The sequence below is a fragment of the Protopterus annectens genome, chromosome 12.part0 (genome assembly GCF_019279795.1).
Source record: "Protopterus annectens isolate FY-2018-M chromosome 12.part0, PAN1.0, whole genome shotgun sequence".
Taxonomy (NCBI): Eukaryota; Metazoa; Chordata; order Ceratodontiformes; family Protopteridae; genus Protopterus; species Protopterus annectens.
The window spans coordinates 1,426,060,976-1,426,085,212 of record NC_056746.1 but is presented as its reverse complement, the minus strand read 5'-3'; the positions used below and the strand labels follow the sequence as shown (position 1 = coordinate 1,426,085,212).

General features: G+C 42.6%; 1 pseudogene; it reads left to right on the top strand.

Moving 5' to 3' along the window:
* LOC122816293 overlaps nt 1-24,237 on the top strand; it is a 1,079,303-nt pseudogene that overhangs the window by 437,747 nt on the left and 617,319 nt on the right.

Genomic DNA, 24,237 nt, shown 5'->3' with positions numbered 1-24,237 from the left:
TATATTTGTAGCCTGCTTGTTTAATCTAAATGAGAAATCTTCACTATTATTCCTGGTGTTGCATGGAAGTACATGATACTGACACGGGAGTTAGCTGGTAGACTCAGGATAGTCATGTTTATGTAGTAAGATGTTATTATTTTGATTGGGAAGCTGTCTCTGAATGCAGAATTCTGTTTGATGGAAAAGATTAACTCAACCAGGGATGCATCAAGAAGAGTCATCTTGTAGATCTGCTTGTATGGTATGAATGTGTGTGCTGTATCTGCAGAGACCCTTCATAAAGAGTCTTCATCATACTGCTGTGTTTGGACTAACCCACTATTCAGCATCAGCTCCTCAGGTTCCTTGTAAGTCAGGCAGATAGGCACATGTATGTTATTTGTAAACACTGCAGACATGGATTATTCATAATTTTTTTTTTTATGCCTTGCCAGAAATCTGCATGGCTATGAGGGGTAGTTTGATTGGTTGTCAGGCTAGGCATGCTGTTTAAGTGCTGCACATGATATTACAGTGCATGCCAACCACTTAGTACAGGGGCATGTAAGAAAAAAAATTCTGAATTGGAACTAAAGAGTGGATAAAACCAACTGATGACTCACTAAGCAGGGCCGCCTCATAGCTAATAAGGAAATATATTATTTATTTATTTGTGTTTGTTAAGTGGTGTGCTGGATTTATCCACTGCCAACCATTTCAGCCAATACTATTGCAGATTAGTAATTGTGCAGTGAGGAATACTGTGTAAATGTTTGCAGTGTAGAGAAACATGAAATGGATTAAAATAATATGCAGGCAAGCAGGACAGTCTTTTGACTAATAAGTGGTAATATGGGTGATGTGGGATATACAGTTAGTAGTCTGAGGACATTTCAGTAGAAGTAGACTACCAGCTGTAATGCAGTGAGATCAAGAGGAAAGTTGTTAGCACTTTTAGCTTGTTAACTAGGTTTATGTTAAAGTTAGTTAGTTGAAACAGGTACAGTTGGTTGTGTGCCTGAGACAGTTTAATAGCTTTTCTGTGGATTTAGTGTACATGGGATATGTTGCAGAGTTCTGCAGGATGAGAGTCCCGTAGCTTAGGGGTCCAAATATGTGTGATTAGTGGATTTGAGAGAGTTAGGATCTGCACAGTAATGGGGAAGCACTGGATTGTCAGCAGAAATGGTGGAGTGCTTCCTTAAATAGCTGAAATTCTGCCAAAGTATCAAGTTGTGTAACACTTTCTGCAGTCAGTAAATTACATGGTTATTAGTGGATGTGATGAGATTAAAAATCCTGAAGATTTGTATTTCCTTTCTTCCTTAGTATCCAAATGTGTTTGTGGTTATACCGAAATGTGAGTTCAAACTAAGTATACAGCCAAAAAGTAAAATAAAAAAATGTCTGGGGTGAGTCAAGGGCCAGGGCTTCACAATTTCAGTAGTTCTGGTGTATATCTGAATTTTGCTAGTTAGTGTCAGATATTCACTGCTATTCCTTGAGTTGCATAAAGATGCTTATAAGACATGAATTCAAACTAAGCATACAACCATAAATAAAAATAGTCTGGAGTAGGATTTGTGAACCATGGCTTCATAATTTCAACATTTCTGGTGTGGGTCCCATTACTCATTCCTTCTGAGAACCCTAAATACTTTTTGATTCTGCTAGGGTCTCCCTAAACTCTTTTACTCTTGCAGTAGTCTCTTGCCTCAGTTACTTCTGTTGATGGCCTTCCTAAATCCTCTTAACCTTTCTCAAGCCTCCCCTCCATTTCTTTTAATTCAGCTAGATGGTCAGTTGCCCACTGACTGTTAAACCTGAAGTGGGTTCCTTGACTTTGTTAGTTTTTCTACCTTCCTAACCCTTAATTCTGGTGCAGGTCTCCCTAACTCCTGTAGTCCTGCTAGGTCCCCTGTGATACTGTATAGAATGATCATTTAAAGATGGCCATGAAGATTGATGCCTGAATGAAGCGTCAGTACTGAAAAACTATGTTGCATTTTATTTTACTTTTATCTCTATCTCGGTGGTCCTTCAATATGGCAAAAACAACAGTGAGTGTGAGACCTTTATTCAAGGGTTATGTTTCATGGTTTGTAATTTGAAAACACAGTGGTGAAAGAGAAACATATCTAGGCAGTGTTTTCAGGGTAAGGGTGGTTCTGTAGTAGTTTTGTTTAATGATTAATGACCAGAAACACAGAGATTACTGATGCCAGTTTATCTTCCAGAAATATTATGCCATATACTCTTTTAAGATTCCCCCACCAAAAAAAAATTGACTCCTGTGTTATATGGAACAGTGCAGTTTGCAAACAGATATTGGTGCATCACTTTGTAGTGGATTGGTCAGTCTCTTGATTCTGTTAATGTTTCTACCTTGTAACATCTAATCTAGAGCTTGTTGCAGTAAATGTTTGCTTCCTGTGTAATTAATACGTGCTGATCAAAGGTATGTTTTTAATGCACCTTCTTTCTGTTTCAGAGGGATGTCCTCTTTCTCATGATGCCCCACCAGTGTCCACAAGAGGGCACCTGGACAACACACCAGAACTGGTTGTCGATACTTTTTACAGTAGTTTCTACCAGCCGTCCCTTTATCTACATTGTAACAGCTTATACTATAATCCACCGTACCAGGTGGCAGAGGCAGCAGATACATCCGCTAAAATGAGTACAGCTCTGCAATCGACTCCAGTGAAAAACAGTCTTCGAGGACTCCCTGCTTCCTGCATGCCTAGCGAAGTAGGAAACTGGCAGGTAGAATTTATCTGTATAGACAAATAATAAGTTTAGCTGCTTAACTACTCTTATGAAAGGTAGATATGTTGTAAATTAAGAAATTAATGTGTATTTTGGGTTTCCACTCTGGCCTTAAAAAATCCACTTCTCTTCATTTTTTTTCATCTACTGTGTATGAAACAGATGAGCACCAACAGTCAAGTCAGCAGAAGACAGTACAGTCATTGCATGATATTCAAATTACCCAACAAATTGGACAGAAAAACTTAGCTACTACCAGAAGTCAGCAGGCCACATCTGGCTTGAAAATTAGAGTTAGCTATCTCATCTTCTTAGTGCAGCTTAGACTCAAGATAAAGCAAACCTGTTTGTGCAATCCCAGAATGCTTTTCAGTAGGCAGCTGTTGAGATTTCATTGTTTGATACCTCCAGCTCATGTAATTGGGGTACTTCTTCCAGCCACTGTAATCCCCAGTACTTTTATGCTTAGCTTTCCTGCTGACCCACAGTAACACTGACTTTACTGCCTTCTACAAGTACCAGCACTTCAGCATGGCTATACAGAGGAGATGAAAAAAATGCTTGAGGCCTGTATCACCATGAGGATGCTGGCAACAATCCCAGGTCAGTGCAACACAGGAAAAGGTAAGGGTTACAGTGGTTATACATTTATACATGTCTTCATTTACAAAGTATGTCTGCAGGCAGCCTTGCTTTCTTTGATAAGGGGCAGATGTTCAACATTAGAGCACTGTTGCAGTAATGCTGCCAGACAGGTGTATTCTGACAAGGATACCATATGTCTGGCCAGTATGCCAAAGCTTAGGTGCTTCTTCCACATGTAGCATGTCTGACTTTAGATACAGGCATGAGGATCATGTGCCGGCACATAAATAAAATATACATGTGAGAACATCCTCAGAGCTTTCTTGCCACCAGTCTGAGAAACAAGATGTTGTCTATATCCAGGTCTGTCAGCTGTTTGAAAGTATCCATTTGCCTTCCATTTTGCTTCCTTTCATGGAATTTTGTTCATGCCGTTTATGAGAGGCAAATACTTCTGAGCTAAACTCTGTGTCATTTCTGTCTTGGACTAGAACATAATGTCAGGGAATGCTCAGTTTGACAGACTTTTGTCCCCAAAAATCTGAGAAGTCATCTTTCATCTTTAAAAAATTATTTAGAGAACAAACAATTGAAGGCTCTAGTGAAAGGCAAGTCTGCCTTTGGATGTTCTTGCCTTGGACATCCCTTCTCAACAGAGAAAAAAAAAACAGAAGGAAGATGTTTCCATTTAGACTTCTTTCCCCAGGTCAGAGTTGGACGGTCTAGATATAGGCTCCTCTCTCCATATCCATATCAGAGTCGGACCATCCAACCTTTGGGCCTGTTCCCTCTGTCACAACCCTGTTGAAAGTCGACATGGAACAGCCTAACAGCATGTCTCCTCTGATCAGTCAAACAGCTGTTGAGGCCTCAAAGGGGATTCCAAGTTTGTAATTTCTGAAGGACCAGATGGTGTTCCTCAGATAATAGTACAAAAGGATGTTCTTGCTTCTTTGGTAGAGAGGTGTGTTTGGGGTTAGGCCTTTCTTATATGGTTTCACTGGAGAGACCTAAGAAAAAAAAGTAAAAATCTAAGGAAAAAAAAAATCCTGAAATTCCTGATCTTCTGCTTCTTCACTACTTTCTTGCTGTCTTGTGAAGAAGCATCTCTTGGGTTCACAGTAGCAGCAACTGGCTAAGAACTTCATTTCTGGCAGATAAATCCCAGTTGGGGAACCCCTTCACTTATAAGTCATTCCCCTTTGAAGAAAAATAATTTATATTTTATTTTTTGTTTTTACTAAAAGTGGTGGTTCCCCTTTAAGAAACTATTTTTTCACAATATCGGAATTTTTCCTGTCAGGAGCTGTTATTTTTCTATTGATATTTTATTAAGGTACTTGGGCTAATTTTGTGAAAAATTATGTATTTCTTGTGTAAACTTTAAATTTTATGAGACAGAAATGTTTACATATGTATTAGGCAGGAGAAAATGTGTCAATGTAATGATTATACTCACTTTGTGAGAATCTACTTGCCATTTTGGTTTCTGTTAATGTGTTTATGAGCATTTGAATTGTACTGACAAGGAAATTGTGTCCTGCTTTAATTTTTTAAGATAAAGTGACTGAGAAAAGCATTGTGAATGCAAGTGTGCTTCTTGTGAAACCTCAGCGACGACATAATTTTCCAGTATACTCACTCCAGGTATGTTGCTCCACAGACCACAGTTCCTCTGTTGTAATTCTTTTGGCCTACATGATCTGGGGGTCAGCCACATCCTCTGCAGCTGTTCCAGTGTCCGATATTGACATGGGTGAACCATCTTCTGTAGGTCTGAAATATACTCAGGGAGATTCTTCTTGGGGTAACAAGGGCGAGAGACCATTAGACCGGGTATACATTCGTCCTTCGAGTTGGTCATCTTCTACTGGTGTTCCTGTTAAGAAAATATAAACACTGCTCTGCAGCAGAAGTAATTATTGTTAAAAAAAGATGAGTACTGTACCTTGGCTAGGCAGGCATTCCAGGCATTATGTCCTGGTACACAGAAACTGTTACATGTAAGCATCCCCTGTAAAGTTATTCCTAAGGAAACAGGGTCTGATTATTGTGGCAGAAACAGGGACAGGGCATCTTCTCCTGCAGATTCTGAAGCTGAACTCTTTAATTGTGAAGAAGATTTTAATTCTTACCCTCCTACAGAGAAGTTTCTTTTAGTCAGACCTTTGCCAGGATGAAAGAGGTGTTTTTATGGGAAGAAGCAGATGTTACAAATGGATAAACCTCATTTTTCTCCCATGTCTCCTGTACTGCCAGCCCTGGAGGATGTGTTAAATGCTGCCTTTAGTCATCTGGATACCCAGCCTTCAGTCCCTAAAAAGCCAGATAAAATATCTAAGGTACTTCAGGCTAGCAATTTTTTTCCCCTCTCCTTTGACCTGATCCAGCTGCCATTTCAGCTGCATCTCACGCTGACAGCAGGCTTGTCCTTAATACTAACCCTTCACTTGGTGACATATAAGGTAAAATGTTGGACCATACAGGTAAGAGAATGTTTTCTTCTTCTTCGACTTCAGCCTTCATAAATTTGAACTATCAGACATATATATATATACATATACATGCTACACCTAAAGAAATCCCAATCCCTCCGAGCTACATGCTCCAGGAACTTAAACCTTGTCACCACATTAAACAGGACATGCTGGAGGGATAGATTCCTGTCCTAGAGACTTCCCATACTCTGGAACAGGCTACCCATCTATGTCAAGCAAAGTTCCTCATTAGCACTCTTCAAGAATAATCTTGATAAGTGGATGGGAAATAGGAAATACACCCCGGGGATTACTTCTGTGGCTCTGCTCGACAAGGGCACAGGAAAACAACTTTCTTGGGTGGTGTAAGCCGGGGAACCTTGTTGGCAAACTTTTTCAGCCCTGTCTTAGTTATCTAGACATGCTTTGAAGAGTGAATAAATACTGTGTGAGGGGCCACCTCTACTGCTGCTGTGTTTAAGGTAAAGTCTGAATTCTTAGATTCTGCTTTAGACAAGAAGGTACTTTTTTGGCTCTCATGCTATTCAAATTTTCAAACAATATAATGAAAGAGGGAAACTGATTCAGATTTCTGAGATTTTTAATGTACCCCAGCATATATCTTACCAGCCTCCCTCTTAACACAAAAATGCCAAAATAAACAAAACCAGTAATTTTTCTGGCAAAGTGCAAAAAAGAGATGACCAGAGGGTAATGACAATAAAAAACAAGGGTCTTTTTCAGTAAAAAGGGACAGACCAACAATACAGAATGAATATGCTATCGTTCATTACCCTCTTCTTTCTCCCCAGACCAGTGTTTCTACATATCTGTCCCTCACGCTGAAGCTTAACATTCCTCTTTGGCAAAATATTGTTTCAGACTCTTGTGTGTTAAAAGTGGTGCAGGAGAGTAACAGATGGCACTGGATACAAAAAACTCCTTTCAGGGGAATATCCCCCCAGAACTGGCTCGACCACATTTCACAGACTTGGGTCTGTTAAGCTCCTTCATCATACCCGTAATGCCCTTCATCCACCCAACTACCTGAGATCTCATTTGCCACTCCAGCAAGTCAGGTATGGATGCCTTCTTTCAAGTGTGATTAGTTCAGATAGTTTTTTTTCTCAGAATTGTAAGTTCCTTTGGCTGTATTTTCTTCCTCCCTCTTTCTTCTGGTGTATGTGTGCATGAACACATTTTCTTCATTCACGTTTAGAAAACAAACAAAAAAAATAGTTTAGTCTTAGTTTGTTGAACATTTCTTAAATCTGTAAAATTTTATTGCTAAATGTACTGATACTTAGTTGCTTTATAGAAAAACCTCTTACCTGTGTTTCCTTTAGCTTCTGTTGTGTCTTTACCATTCTGTTCTTCCTGTTTCTGTCAGTTGGTTGTGGCAGGCTTTTTCATTATGGCTGACAAAATGCTTCCCGGCTTTAAATGTTACACTTCTTGTGGGCATAAAATCCGCAATCAGGATGCCCACAAGGAGTGTGTGTACTGCCTGGGCGCCAACCATTTAAAAGCTGAATGTTCCATCTGCTCTGCCTTTAATCCACGAGCTTTAGTTGACAGACAGAACAAGCTCATTCTCGGGGGCCTTCTTCCTTTCTCGGTTGAGGCTCAGACCCCTTTCTTGGCTTCTCTCTCCTCTGCTGCTGCTAAGGAGTCTAAAAGAGGTCTCTGCCTGCCTCTTCGAGGGATTCTCTCAAGATTAAGAAGCCTAAGAAATCTGCAGATTCCAATTCCTCGGATCTGCAGAAGTCTGCTGTCCTATTGGATCCTACAGCTTCTTCATATCTGTGGGATGTTATCACGATATCTCCAACACCTTTGTCGGCTCCGACTTTGGATCCTACTTACGTGGATCCTAGGGCCTCGAAGAAGTGTCTGGCTCTTTCCTCCAGGTCAAAGCACTCCCAGCCCCCCTAGTCAGCTTCATCCAGGCCCTCACGAAGCTCATCCGAGGCAGACGTGGACAAGTTGATCAGGAGGTTTCTTAAGGCACAGATCCAGATGGGGGTAGTTTAGGCACCATCCCCTGTCAAATTCATGAGCTACCCAGGTTACTCTATTGGAATTTCTTCTCTGATCCAGACCCTGGCTTTGAAGTTCAGGGATTCAGGACTGCCATGCATATTGGACTTGGCACCAAGGAAGCTCTCCTCCTTGATGCCAAGAATGCCCATGACAAGCTCTATTCCAAGTTTTCAGAGCAGAGCATATGTCAGAGCCTTGGCATCACTGCCGGGTCTGGGGAACTGGGATTGACTCCATCCTTCCTGAAGCCATCCCTTACCTTAGGTGTTTGGCACTCAACAACATGGGTCTGGTACCTTCTGGAGGCCATTTATCCAGTGTAGGTCCTACCCATTTTTCCTGAATAGCTTCAGCTTCGGGAGAACCAGATAGGGCTTTGGGGAGTCTTCTCCCGGTTGGATATTCAATCATTTAAGTTCTTCGATCCGCCCCTGTACCTCCATTGGATCCAGGCCTTGCTCTCCTCATTCTGCCATCAGTCTTTCCATCCCAGGCAGCCTCCAGGATTTCTGTGCTCAGGATGGATCCCCTTCTTCCAATACTTCCCGAGATTTCCCAGTTGAGGAAGTTCCTTGGAAGAGGACGTGTAAAAGGAGGCCTGTAGACTCCCCCTTAGAGTCTTTAAGTGGGATACTGACTTTGATGAGGGGGAAGGATTCTCCCTATCCTTACTTGAAGACACCTCCTTCAGAGACATATTGGAGATCTTGAAGCAGAAAGGTGGGTTGTCTGCCCAACCTCCTTCCTCTGAGGAGTCAGTTCTTTTGTTGGTGTTTTGGACAGGCCCATCTACATCCTGGGTGAACCCCCCCCAGTGGATGCCCTGGTAGACTTAATATCATGCCATGTGTGGATGGCACCAGACACCATCAAGCCTATACCCCCTGCAAACAGGAAACACTGAGTAAGAGCCCTGTAGTCGATGCTATCGTGATGGCGGTGACCACCAAGAAAGAGCTGGCAGAAGAAACTGACAATGTCCATCCACTTGACAGGGAGTCCAGGGTGTTGGAAAAAAATTTTTGGGAAGTGTGTTTATGCCTCAGAAACTTTTGCGGTGAGGTCATTAAACTATCTAGCACATTTCATTGGCTCTAGAGGGATCTGATCAAAGAGCTGTTAGCTTCTCTCTCAGAGTCCATGCCTGCGGAGGAATTTAAGAAAGTTTCTGCCAAGCTGGCCACTCTTTCATCTGTCATTAACTATTCAATGAGATTAATCTCCCATACCACAGAGGGCACCTCGTGAGCAACTGGTTCAGGTCTTTCACTAAGGAGGCATGCCTGGATGAGGCTATGTGATTTTGCAGAGCCCTTTAAGGCATCATTTGTTAATGCCCCTTATGATGGCTTCTACTGTTTGGGCCATCGGTTAGAAACATTCTTACCTTCAGTGAAAAGGATGGGAAGACCCTTTCTGCTGCTGGAATCAAGTTTTCTACCCCACACAGGTCTTTCTCCAGGAACTAGCATAGGGTAAGAAAATGTGGTTCAGCAAGTCCCAAGGGCCTTTCTAGGATCTGCGTGGAGAACCCTCCTCTAGAGGCAGCGGGGGAGGGTTTGATGGTAGATGCTGCCCAAGAGGCAGAGTGGTTCCGCAGAATCAGGGCTTTAGGGAACCCCTCCCAATAAGCCTTACTAGCACCTGAAGTATTGCCCAACTGTCTGTCTCTGGAGGCAGTCTAGGGACAATTGGCTTTGCTCCCCAAAGCCTGGGCCAAGTGGGTGCTAAGCATGATATCCAGAGGTTATTATAGTCCCTTTACCCTTCCACCTCCAAAATCCAAAAGCCTTCCCAATGTGCCAGTCAGTGGGAGCAGGCAGCACAGGAAATTCAGCAGGTTTTTGCAAAAAACAGTCATCCAGTAGGTCCTGACCGAACACAGTTGATTCAGAACCTACTCCTGCGTCTTTTTAGTGCCAAAAAGACAGGGGATATAAGACCAATGAATAAAAATAAAACGTACCGAGCCTACAAGGGTTAGCAAAGTTTAATACACAATAAAACACAGTAAAACAGAGTAAGCGCTTTCACAGTGATCACACCGCTTCCTCAGACATTCTTAATACAACAATTAAACAATTAAACAGAAATACAAACAAGAAATCATACCAGTAAAAGACCAGCCTCTAATTAAAGCAATATGTAAAATCATACTAATGTGCCTTTAATTAAAGCAATATATAAAAAACTGAATGGTTATAGCTCAGTCCATTCTACCACTGTTACAGAAGGACAACTGGATGTGCTCTATTGATCGCAAAGACGCATACTGTTGCATCAAAATAGACAGGTGTTCCAGGAGATGTCTGCACTTCCAGCTGGGAGCCAATCACTACCAGTTCAGAGCACTGCTCTTTGGACTCAGCACTGCCCCCCTGGGTGTTCACCAAATGCACGGCAGTGATAAAAGCTCACTTGAGGCTCAAGCGATTCCAAGTGTTTCCATATTTAGATGATTGGCTCCTAACCACTCCAACTAAGCACAGACTAATCCATGCCAGGGACTCCAGTTAGCGCACTCCCTGGCCATCACCATAAACATGAGCAAGTCAATTCTTACTCCACTTCAGAACCTTGAGTTCATATGTACGCAACTCAGCACAAAGGATCAGATAGCTTCTCTTCCTCTACACCATGTAGCCATTCTGAGGAATCAGGTACGACAGCTGTTAGTGCTGTAAGCCCCCCTCCTCTAAAATGATCCTGCAGATCCTGGGGTCCATATCTGCAGCCATACTGTTAGTTCCCCTAGCTAGGTTCTTCATGCAGGTTCTACAGTGGACACTAGTCAATCAATGCTGTCTCAGTCCCTGTCCTTTTGCATCAAATTGACTCCCATCTGCAAGCTCATGTCAGTCGGTGGATTCAGTCAGCCAATGTTGTTTTCAGTAGACCATTTCTGAGCAGTACCCCGATGGCCACCGTGACCACGGATGCTTCCCAGTTTGGGTGTGGGGGGCGTGTTACAATGGGAAGATGGTCCAAGGCACGTGGTCACCCCAAGAGACCAAGTTGCATATCAGTGTTCTAAAGATGAGAGCTGTCCTCCTAATGTTGCAAGCCTTTCAGAATATTCTTCCTTTGGGAACTATTGCAGTACTTACTGACAACATGTCAGTTGTCTGATACATCAACAAGCAAGGAGGAACCCATTTTTATTCCCTATGCAGGGAGACCAAGAGAGAGTGTGGGAGTAAACGTTATCTTCAGACTGTCTTCTAATTGTAACTCATATCCCTGGATAAACCAACGATCTGGCGGACATACTCAGCAGATTGCTCCTGATTCCACACGAGTGGTCCCTCAACCAGTCAGTAACAAACATGATCTTTAGCAGTTGGGGTCAACCTTTGTGTGACCTCTTTGCCTGTCCCCTTAACAACAGATACAGCTGGTTCTTCACTCTCATCCCTCCTCCTGGGAGTCCTCAAGGAATGCTGTGGTCCATAATGGGCCCCTGGTTCTCCTGTATGCTTACCTTCCTGTCCTGCTCAGCCCCAAATTTCTTCAGAAGGCATGCAGGTTGAAGAGTTCAGTCATCCTCATTGCCCCTTTCTGGCCTTGCCAAGTGCAATTCTCCTTCTTTTGGTCTTATCTGAATTATCCTCCTTTGATACTGGAGCCCACTTAGGACCTCCTTTCTCACCCATCAGGGATTCAACACCCAAATCTACAAACCCTGAAATTGACCGCCTGGTTTCTCTACTTTCAACCTTGCTTAGACAGTCCAGGTTTCAGTTCCTGGTCTGAAAAATTCTTTTGGCATCACAAAAGTCTTCTACCAAGAAAGTTTACAATAGCAAGTGGAAGAAGTTTGTTGTTTGGGCCAGTAACAGGAGCATTAGTCCTTTCTCACCACCTGTTTCAGACATGTTACAGTTTCTAGGTACCCTTTTTGATGAAGGTGCGAGTTTTTCCACTATTAAGTTGCAGTTAGTCACTGTTTCTAACTTTCAATACAAACATGTTCCCAGTTCATGTTTAGGTTGTGTAAATCCTTTATGAAAGGATATTTTTTTCCCTTAATAAATAAAATCAGCACTTAAAAACTACATTTTGTGTTTACTTGGGTTATATTTGTCTAACATTTAAATTTGTTTGATGATCTGAAACATTTAAGTGTGACAAACATGCAAAGAAATAAGAAATCAGGAATGAGGCAAATACTGTTTCATTGCACTACAGTTGCCTGACCCTCTTCTGCTGATCTTTGATGTCTGAATGTGGTATGTCTGGATTTAGCAAACTTGATCTGAGGTATCTGGGTGAATGAAGAGCATTATGGATATGAGGGAGGAGCTAGAGAGTCAGATTCAAGTGTTTGAAATGTGGCTGAGTCGGATTCAAGAGTTGGATCCGAGACCCTATCATGTGGATGAATGAAAGAAGACAGCACAGATGCCTAGTTATGGTAAGACTTAACTTTTTATTTTTTTCCTAAGGTTTTTCCATCTTTACACACCCAAAGAGTCATAGAGCCAGTGCACACAAGTCAAAGGGCAGAGGGTTCTATTCCAGAATGTTTCTGATACCAAATAAAAAAAGACTGTCAGAGACCAGTACTAGAGCGTTCATTTCTAAAACTGAATGTGAAAGTTCCAAAGTTAAAATACACCCCGGGGATCACTTCTGTGTTTCTGCTCGACAGTGGCACAGGAAAATACCTTTCTTGGGTGGTATAAGCCAGGGAACCTTGTTGGCTAGGCTTACGTAGGCCCTTGGGCCAATAGCCTAGTACCTACCTATGAAGCTATGAAAATATAGACCTTACAGAACCTGCTATCTTTCATTTCTCCAGTGAGTTATTTGGTAACTCTAGTTCAAAATATGCTTATTGCCACACTCCCATAACCTTAGGCTTCAGGAAATTTCTAAGGTTCTCCATTTCTGGGTCACAGTTCTCTGCATTACCTTTTGTTTATCTACAGCTCCATGCTATTCACAAAATCCCTAGCTCTAGTCATAGGTTACTACAAACTGAATGTCATTCATGTCTTTTTTTTATTTGGACAACTTGCTTATCTTTTGCAGTCTTTATCCATATGTCAGGAGTCATTAACGTAGGTTATGTCTCTCTTGACTAATCTGGGCTTTCAGAAAAATATTGCAAAATCCTCCTGGACTCTGTCTCACACAGTTGTTTTCCTGGGATGCCCTATACCTATGTATGTTATGTTGCCCCATCTCACCTTTGTTCTTACTGGTTGGGTTCGGAGCCGATCTTTGGCTCCAATTCGGAAGATATACAATAGCTCGAGAGCTTTTCAGTGGCTCGATGATCCCCTTATCCCAACATGCCTAGCGGCAGCTACCCAGATCTCATTTGCTGCTTGCAGCATCAAGATTGCTCCATACTGGCTCAGGCTAAGTACTTTATGTTTTTTCTAGTTACTTGCTAATTTTTAGTAAATTTATTGGTTATATTGACTCGTTAGAGTGTGCTTCTTTCTTCGTTAGTGTAACGACCCCTTTCTCTGCTCTTTGTGGTGTTTTTTGGCCGTCATTTTTTTCTTTCAGGCCTGCTTTCCTTTGACCCCATTTAAATTAGAGGGTTCTTCCCTTTCCTCACCCCTTCTCTGGGATTGCCGTTTAAGTTAGAGGCTCTCCCATCGGGGGAATTGCCATTTAAGTTAGAGGCTCTCCCCTTTCTTTCTTCTTTTTCCTTTCAAAAAAAAAAAAAAAAGGATAATAATTTTAAGGTTTTTTCCTTTATGGTTATCAGCCTGTTTGCTTCTACTTGTTGTAGGCTTTGACTGATAGTTCTCTGTTTTTCTCTGTGGAAACTTTTTCCTGATTAGTGTTCATTAAGTCTAAAGAGTCTGAACCCTCTTGGTTTAAAAAATGCGACTCCTGTTGCCACGGGCACATGAGTTGCATTTATTGTTTAGGGGCTGTTCACCTGCAGGACTCTTGCTCGATCTTTCATGCTTTCAGTTCCAGAGTCCTTGCAGGAAATAAAAAAATAAGCTTATTTTATGTGGCTCCCTGAAGAACGCTCAAGATGCCTCGTCTCAGGGTCCTCAGCCAGCCAGCGTGTCAGAGAAGCACTTCAAGCCATCGGTTCCGAGCTTGGAACAGAAAAAAATTAGTGAGAAGTCTTTGAGTCTGTCAGATCCCAGCATTTTCTCCAACAAAGCTAAGTCACTGGCGGCTCCATCTGTTTCCTCAGAGTCGGTCCGGATCCATAAGAGCTCAAGGTCTCCATCTTTGGAGCCAGTATGCTCCACTCCACAATCTCCTCTGCTGCAACCTGTTGGGGGCGGTCACTGGTCCTCTTCACACTCCTCTTAGTCCCTCCAGAATTTCGGATCACGATGTGGAGAGAGTGGTAAACAGGGTCCTCAAGTCCCCGGCACTTACTAAATTACTCTTGAGTCCAGCCCATAAGGATTTGGCTCCTTCAGCCCTCCCAGCTTCTCCATCGAGTCCTCTTCCGACTCTCTTGAGCTCGGTGCCAGAGTGCATTGAGGTCGTGGTGGTGAAACCGTCGGCTCCGTTTTTTTTCTCCCTTATCAGTTCCTACAATTGCTGCAATCTCCTCAATGTCTCAGTCCGTCGAGGGGTCTGGGCGCAGAAGCTGTCTTGCGGACTTCGAGGAGGGGAAATGGCATTGGACCCTTGTTAGACCCTGCTCTCCCTCTCGGAGCTTCGGCGCAGGTGAGCTCGGCTCCTACATCAGTCTCGGAGCCTTCACTGCTGGTTCGAAGGAGATCTCCGGGCTCTTCGGATCCGGAGGCTCCTTCAGCTCAGGACGGTGCCTTGGAGGTGATGAGGAGTGTACTGTCTCCTGAGACTGCTCTACCCTTGGCTCCATTGGCTCCTTCTCCCTTGGTGCCTGTGCCTGCCTTTGTCCCTCCTCCTGCCAAGCGTAGGGAACCTGTGCCCCAGGACACCCCACAGGGTGACCCCACTTCTTCCGAAACCTCCCCCGAACTTTCGGAGGTGGTCCCTCGGAAGAAGTGTAAGAGGAAGCATCTAGAATCCCGAGTCTGTCACTTTGGATATGGACTTGGATGCGTTGGAAGAGTTCAGACATCTTCTGTGGATGTCTCCTTTTCAGACATCCTGGAAATCCTTAGATAGAGGGGTGGCTGGAAGTCCCCTGCCCCTTCTGAGGATGAGTCCGTATACCTGGACACATTTGGTTCCCGACCCTCCACCTCTTCGGCGTCTCCACCTTTTGACCCACTTTTGTATGTAGTGAGTTGAAAGGCATGGAGTGCTCCAGAGACCCTGGAACCTGTTATGAGGAGACCTAACAAATTTATTACAGCTCCAGAAGATAAGTCTTTTCTCTCCAAGGGAATCCCAGTTGATGCCATGGTGGTGGCAGCAGCCACCAAGAAGGAACTTGCGAGACTTAATCTGTCTATCCGCCTAACAAAGAGTCTTGTACGATGGACAGGTATGGGAATCATATGTTTTCTTCAGTGACTTTTACTCTCAGATCACTGAATTACTTGTCACATTTCACTCGACTTCAGTGGGATCTCTTGAAGAAGCTAGGAGATATCTGGCAAGATCCTACAGCTAAGGGAGTTGTGAACAGGGCAGCTTCCCAGCTTGCGACCATGACCTCCGTGGTAAACTCCTCCATGAGGCTGATTTCTTATGCAGCAGATGGAGCAAGTAGGGCAGCAGATACTGGAGTAGCTTTACGCAGACACTCCTGGATGCACCATTGTCAATTTGCAGAACCCTTTAAGTCTTCATTTACCAACACCCCCTTTGAAGGCTCAAACTTGTTTGGGCCTCAGGTAAAAGAGACTCTCACCAGGTGTGAACAGGATGGCAAGAATCTCTCTGCTGTAGGGGTTCGTTTTTTCACTCCATCTAGACCCTATCCTAAGGGTCAATAGATTGGAAAAATGTGGTTCAGAAAATCCTAGGGATCTTTGCCTGACACACTTGGTGACTGTTCCCCCAGGGGCAGAGGGGGAAACAACAATGGAAGATGACACCCTTGTGGCAGAGGGGGTCCGCAACAGCAGGGCGACAGAGTTACTTTCTCTGCTAGGCTCTTCCAACACTCCTGAAGGGAGGCCCGACTGTCCTCCTCTGGTACCCAGCAGCCTGGTAATCTACCGCGAGAGAAACATGTGTGCTGTCGATAATATCCAGGGGTTACAAAATTCTCTTTTCTCAGTCCCCCTCAGAAGACAAATGTTCTATCCCAGACATTCCACCCAGTCTTCGGGATCATGCAATCCTAGAGGTTCAAAGATTGCTAGAAAAAAAGAGCTAGACAGGAAGTCCCCGCAGACCAAATCGGATCTGGAACTTACTCAAGGTTTTTTTTAGTTCCAAAAAAGACAGGGGACTGGAGACCAATCTTGGATCTCAGCAAGCTAAACCAATCGGTAAAAAAGACAAAGTTCCAGATGGTGACACTGCAGTCGATTCTTCCCTTCTTGGGTCAGGGCAAGTGGATGTGCTCCATAGATCTCCAGGATGCGTACTACTATATAAAAATGGACAGGCAATCCAGGAGATTCCTACGCTTCCGACTGGGAGCCAGTCATTATCAGTTCAGGGCCCTGCCCTTTGGTCTCACCAAAGCCCCCAAAGTGTTTACCAAGTGTATGACAGTGGTCACAGCTCACCTGAGGCATCTAGGAGTCCAGGTGTTTTCATATCTAGATGACTGACACCGAGCATAAACTAATCAAGGCATGGGACAACACAATCCAAACTGTTCCCGGTTAGGCATAACAATAAACTACGAAAAATTTGCCTTGTTGCCTTGTCAGTCTATTACCTTTATAGGGGCAGAATTAGATACAAGACACATGATCGAAAAACTACCTCTAGACAGGGTGTCAACCATTCATCAACAAGTTTCTTTTCTCATAAACAAAACAAGAGTTCAGGCAAGACAAGTCTTACAAGTACTGGGCTCAATGGCTGCAGCTATTATGCTAGTTCCTTTAGCATGCTTCCACGTGCAGATTCTACAGTTGCTTGTTTTCGCTCAGTGGTCTTTCCAGGAATTGCCAATGTCACACATGCTCTTCATCACAGAATCTTGCAAAAAAGGACCTACTATGGTGGCTGGTCTCTCCCCAGGTAACTCTGGGCAGACCCTTTCTAGATCCGCATCCAGTAGCCATAGTGAGCACGGACGCTTCCCAGATAGGGCAGTGGGGGCATTATCTGGGGTGGACCGTCCAAGGAACGTGGCAACCTCACGAGTACCATTTGCACATCAATGTTCTAGAGATGAGAGCGGTGCTTCTGACGTTGCAAGCACTTCAAGACTCTCTACCTACAGGGACCATTGTCATTGGTATGTTACATCAACAAGCAGGGTGGGACCAGATCCTACCCCTTGTGTCGGGAGGCACTTCGACTATGGCGATGTCTTCCCACCGGTTTCAGATTGCAACACACATTCCCGGGCAATCCAACATGATAGCGGACAGGCTCAGCATGGCTATCCTCATGCCTCACAAGTGGTCCATGAAGCAAGAAACTACGGACTTGATTTTCCGCAAATGGGGCTGCCACTCCTCTAAACAACAAATGCAGCAGCTACTTTGCCCTAGTTCTCCTTCTGGGACAGTCATCCAAGGATACACTTGTTCACGATTGGCATCCAGGACTACTATATGCCTTTTCACCTTTCCCTCTCATTCCAAAGGTGCTTCAGAAAGCAAAATCATTGGGATGCAAACTCATCCTCATTGCTCCTTACTGGCCTCATCAGATATGGTTTCCGTTTCTTCACCATCACCTTCAACTAGTGCCCTGGATACTGGACCCAGTTCCAGACCTCCTGATGCATCAGTCAGGCGGGCTTCACCCATCCCTTCAAACTCTCAAGCTGACTGCTTGGTTACTCCACTTCCAGTCTTAGCCAGGTTCCCAAACATTTCCCCTGCTGTACAACACATACTAGTGTCCTCCCACAAGCCCAGTATATGAAGGATTTACACTAGCAAATGGAAAAGATTCTCTTACAGTGCCAAAAGTAATAACATTGATCCTTTTATGGCTCCTTTTCACAAAATTCTTGACTTTCTGACTGAAACCTTCAAAAAAGGGGCAGCTGCAGCTACTATTAGGATCCAACTGGCTGCCATCTCCAATTTTCATGTAGGTGACTTGGGTTCAAACATTATGTCCCATAAGTTATGCAGAGCATTCTTATGGGGTACAACACTTTTATGGCCCCCGGTAAGAGAGCCCCCCCCCCCCTCCCCGGACCTAAACTTGGTTTTAGCTTCCAATGATTCTGCCTCCTTTTGAACCAGCAGGATCTTGCCCCTTGAAGTTTCTATCTTGGAAAACCCTCTTCTTGTTTGCTATAACCTCAGGTAGACGGATTTCTGAGTTACATGCTTAGTCTATTCACCTACCGTTTCTCATTTTTCACAAAAATAGAGTCTCTTTAAGGACCAGTCCTTCTTTCTTGCCAAAGGTTTGCTCTGAGTATAACTTAAATCAGTCCATTGATCTTCCTGTGTTCTTCTCCAATTATGGCAACAAGGCAGAGTATAGATTGCACCAACTGGTTGTTCGTAGACAGTTAATGTTTTTATTTACACAGGACCAAAGACTTCAGAAAATCTGACCAATTGTTCATATCCTTTGCTGAAAATAAGCAAGGTTATCCAGTTTCTAAAGTGACTTTATCAAAATGGCTGTCAGACACAATCACTTATTCATATGGTTTGATTAAAAAGACATTTCCAGGAAGACCCAGAGGACATTCAACCAGGGCCTTAGCCACTTCTGTTGCCTTCCAAGCTAAATTGTCTCTAGATTCAGTCTGTGCAGCAGCAATATGGGCAAATTCTCATACCTTTATCTCTCATTACAAAGTGGATGTGGTCTCCTGCAATAGGACATCCTTTGGTTCCACGGTCCTGAAGAGTTTGTTCCAGTGAGCCACGTGAGAGCCAGGTACTGGGGATGTGGTCCCAACCAGCAAGAACGAAGGTGAGATGGGACAACATAACATAAAGAAGTTATGTACTTACCATAATGTTCCATGTTTGTTGTCCTTCATCCCACCTTCCCCTTCCTAGAGGTTCGAGAGAAGTTCTTTATTGCTTACACTGGCTGAATTTCCTGCTGACATACCAGGTTGTTTAACCATACTTTGTCCTTTCTTCTTTCCTTCCTACCTTGGTGTAAGAGCTTAGTAAGAAATAGATTTTCTTACTAAACATGACTAGTGTGGGCTATTACAAATGAGATCTGGATAGCTGCTGCTAGGCATGTTGGGATAAGAGGTAGCCTCGAGCCAGTAAAAAGCTCTCAAGCTATTGTATATCGGCCGAGTCAGAGCCGAAGATCGGCTCCGTACACAACCAGCAAGAAGGAAGGCGAGATGAAGGACAACAAACATGGAACGGTATTGTAGGTACATAACTTCTTTTTAAATGGCTTTAGACACAAAAGAAGATGTTTTTTTTTTTCTTGGAACTTTTCCTGAGCTTCTCATTCAGTCTCAGACTTTTGCATGACAGTTCCTCAGGATTCTAGGGTTCGTGGCTTCTGAGATTTTCATTAATCTAGCCTTTATGAAGATTATGCAGTATTTTCTCAAAAAACATATAAACCCAGCATTTGCATTCTATGGCGTATCAAATTACAGTCTTTGGCTTTGTAAAAGGGACTGCATTAGTGGAGACAACAAATTCAGCTGACCCCAGGTCTGCTCTTCTCTTATCAGACTCATGTAAAAACGACAGTTCACACTACAAAAAAACTTTATAGGTTCCCAAAGAACAGATCGGACTAGAGGCAAAATAAAATAAATTAATATATTTATAAAGCGCTTTTCATTGGGTGCATTGACCCGACTTCCTCAGACAACATAAAATAGTTTACACAACATATACATACATTCAGAAAGTCATGCGACAACATAATTTACATATTAGATTATATTAAAACAATGCATCATTTTAATTGTTAAATTGTTTAAAAAATTATTTAAGAAAGACAACCTCACTTCTCGTGTTTCTACATTCGAATATCATTTACTATAAGAACTGCTAGTTTTAAATTTATTCAAATGACCTTAAAATGCGTATATCTGTATATCTGTATACATCTTAAATACTTATTTTTAACTTAAACCTTGTTTATATTACTACCTCTAATTAAATTAAAAACAGTCGCTATGATGTATGATTCTTAAACATAAAAACAGGGTACTATTATCCATTCAAATTCCTAAGTTTTAAGTAGGGTAAAGTGGTGCAGGTCTCATTAAGCCCTGGAGGATGGTGAGCATCTAATCAAAGTTGCCCAAACAACTCTTAATTGTTCTAATAAATAGGTATTAGGGCCTTCTCTTAATCCTTGGATAATTTGATCCCACACCAATCTGTCAGTATAGGCAAAGGGGATTGGTTTTCATTGTGGTAAAAATGCAAGGCTTGTGGAGTCTTTCAGATAGACCAAAACACATCAGATTAAAAGAGATATTGGTTATGATCCATGCCTTGAAATCTCGCCATCCATTATGGACTCCAGGACTTCAAGTGACCACAGCCAATATTTCATGTGGTACCTAAACAAGCTGGTAGATTCAAGGTCATAGCCCCTGAAGAGGCTGGCTGTGATGGCTTGGGAGTTACCTGTTCAGCATTCCTTAACCTCTAAGCATCTTTCATTCTGTCAAAGTAAAACACAGAGCAGACAAGTTGAGTAGGACTGTATAGACTCTCATGAATGGAAATTGAATGAGGGAGGCCCTCCTAGGAACTGGTCCAGCTATGGAGAACACCTCAAATAGGTCTATTTGCCTCCTTTCAAAAAGCAATTTTTATTTCAAGACTTCTTGCAAGCAGGCCTAGAAAATAAATGCATTTTCATTCCCTTGTAAGAGAATGTTTTTTTTTATGCAGTTCAATCCTTTCCACTAATATTCAGGGTAATGCTGAAGATTCAGAGGGATACCCACAAAATCATTGTGGTGACCCACTTTTGGCCCATACAGCATTGGTTCTCCCTTCTTATGGAACTGATGAAGGGCATTCAACACTAACTTCCGCACATACTGGATCTACTCACAACACAGGGGGACTTTATTATCCCCCCTGTATCAATCAGCTTCAGTTAACAGCCTGGATAATTAATTTCTACAACCCTTTAAGCACTTATTTTACGAGGTCATGTAGCAAGCACTAAAGGAAACAGGAAGACGTGCTGCTAGGAAATCCTATGTTGGTTAGTGGAAGCAATTTTGTATTTGGTGTTCAAACATTAAGTGGTGTCCCAGCTGAGATTTTGTACCACTGGTGCTCAAATAGTTATGTATGTTACTTTCCTTTGGCCTGTCTTATTTTTCCAAAAAACTTAATTTTGCACCCATTTCATCAAGTTTGTTTATAGATCCTCATAGTTCTCTGTTGTGAAACAGTTTTTGAAAGGAGCTTTACACCTGAGACCTCCAGGTAAACAAGTTGCTCCTCGGTGGGATCTCAACTTTGTGTTGGAGAAGTTGACTGTATCACGTTCTGAACCTGCTTATCAAGCTGATTTATGCTTCTTAACTTGGAAAACTATAGCCATCATTATTCTTGACATCTGCAAAAAGAGTATCTGAGTTGCAGGCTTTCATTGTGGGTGAACCCTACCTGATTTTCCACAGGGCTATGGTCTGTTTAGGAGAAAACCTCTCATTCATGCCGCAGTGTGGTTTCATAGTTTACCTTGAATCAAGCTATTGGTCTCCCAGTTTTCTACCCAGAACTGAAAAAAAAATGGGGATAAAGGATTCTGCATACTGAGGATGTGGACAGGCAGCTTGGGTACCATTGTGACTTAACTAAGCCATTTATAAAAGCTAACCAGTTATTTATTTCTTATCAAGGGGACAAAAAAGACATCCTGTGCCAAAACAGACATTTTCTAGGTGGTTGTCCTCAGAATTTTTTTTTTTTTGTTATTCTCATCATGGCAAATCCATTCCAGGCAGTATCAGGGCACATTCTACTAGCACATTCTACTAGAGCCTTGTCTTGCTTGATGACATACTGGAAAGGGCTGGTCTTTAGAAGCATTCTAGAGGCAGATACATGTTTACATGTATATACTTTGACAAACCATTACAAACCAGATTCCTTTCTAGGTTTAGGTCGAACCTTGCTAGGGCCATTGTACAGGGGCTTCTTAATCTATATTATTCCTCTTCTCAGGTCGGATTGGCATTAGTAATCAACCCATATAGTGCAGCAGTGGAAATGATGAACATAGTACAGTTATATAAGTTGCACTTACTCATAACAGTAGATGTTCAAATTCCTCACTGCTGCAGTAGCTGCACCTACCCTCCATCACCTTACTGTTATAGACTCCCGTTCGATTCTTGGCTGGAGCGCCTTCTGTGTGGAGTCTGCATGTCCTCCCTGCGGTCGAGTGACGTTCAAAAGACATGCATGAATGGGTGAGCCTTCGATGAAGGTTGGGTGTCGGGCTGGCACCTCGGCACTGTAAAAATTTACTGCCAATCATTAGCAGACCAGAGTTCCGCTGTGGCGACCCCAAACCAGGAAAAGCCGAAAGAAAACAACAACATAAAGTAAGGGTGTGTTTGTTTCTACTTTATATATTTTTGTTTGATGCGAGTGGCTATTTAATTCAAGATTGTTAGGCTATTCCCTTATTACATGGGCATGAAAGTGCTGAAGAAAGCTTTACTCTGACTGCTGATTTCTCTCCTTTGGATTAGTCTGGAGGAGGCAGGTATTTCTGAAGCTGGCCAGTTGTTGTTTCCTAGGTAGGAAACAACCTGTATAGCTTAAAGACTACTGCAGCAGTGAGGAATTTGAGTATCTACTTTCATAGGTAAGTACAACTAGCACAACTGTACTGTCCGTGACAGTCACAAGAACCTGTACAAAAATCCTATTTCTGATCCTGCAGTTATTTCCACAGATTTAGACAAACCTTCTAAACTTTTCCTATCCATCAAAGATTTACCTAATGCCAAGGATAATAGAGCTATGGACATGTTTGTGAAAAAATTATATTCATCAGCCCCTCTTTAGCTTTTTGTGCTGTTTATTATCAGACATACATGATCAGCTACCTCTTACCCATTCCTGACAACGTGACCAAACTTACTCTTAACTTTCCTGACAGTGATTCAAAAACTAACCAGCTAACCAAAATATGATGTCTTCTTTCTCTCAAGTTGCACTCTATTCTATTCAGTGCACATATGATGTGGAGTATGCGTATTCTAGGGCTGCTGCCCTTGGTTTTGTGCTGAGAAGGTACTTCAGGCTGAGTCCTTTTTTGGTCCCCCTTCTACTGAGATTTTCAAAAAGTTGGAGGAAAGGGATGAAATTATGCAGGGGCAACTTACATTTCCCTTGTTCCAAAATTTCAAAGAAATTACCTCTCAAAACCAGGTCTTTTCTACCACCAAAAGTCCACACAGCAGAAACACAAAGCCTAAACTTGATTTCATGGGAGACAAAGATTCCTTTACAAAGAAGCCTTCCAGATTTCGACTACCTTTCTACCGAAGCCTTTCTCCCTCCAGTTCATCCAGAAATTGTCTGTGCCCCCCCCCCCCGTAAAAAGATCAGACTCTTAGATTTTGAAAATCATTCATAAAGGGCACACATCTCAGTGAAGTTCTGTTCCTCTTCAACAGTACCAGAGGAGGTTCAGAATGAAGAATATCTGGCTTCTTCAGTCATTTCAGACCTCTAATACCAGGACATAGTATTACCTCTTCCTCTCAATCAGAAAAGAAAGGGTTTCTACTCTGATTTTTCTTTCAGTCCCAAAGACTGAAGACCAATCCTGAATCTTTTAGTCTCATACACCTTTTTGAACATTCTAAAATGCAAGATGTTAATATTTCAAAGTCTTTTTCCTTTGATTTTTTCGCAAAGCTTTTCTGGTTACCTTGAACCTCAGGGATGCTTACCTGGATATTCTCATTCATTCTCTTCACAGGTAATTCTTAAAATTCTGTGCTGTGGGATTATACTTTCAGTTTACCGCTTTGCACTTTGGGCTTTTCACTGCTTCAAAAGTGTTCACAAAGTGGGTAGCCCCATCATGGCATTTTGCAGGCTCTGGAGTATCCACATACACCTTTACCAAGATGACTTTCTGATAAAAGCCACATCCCCTTCACACAGTTCCACTGGGCATACAGTTCACTGTCATTCACTTTTAAAACGTAGGTTTCACTCTGAATTTCATTAAGTCTAATCTTCCCCTTCTCATTCTCTGGTGTTCCTATGTTGCCTCCTCAACACATCCCTCATGATAGCATTTCTTCCTTAATCAAGATGTTCTTGAGAGGTTTTCTTTATTATTTAAAGAGGTTATGTTTCAAATACCGGAAGGGTAACGGATATTACTCGAGCTGCAAGGAGAGAATGTAGAAGATGTGAAA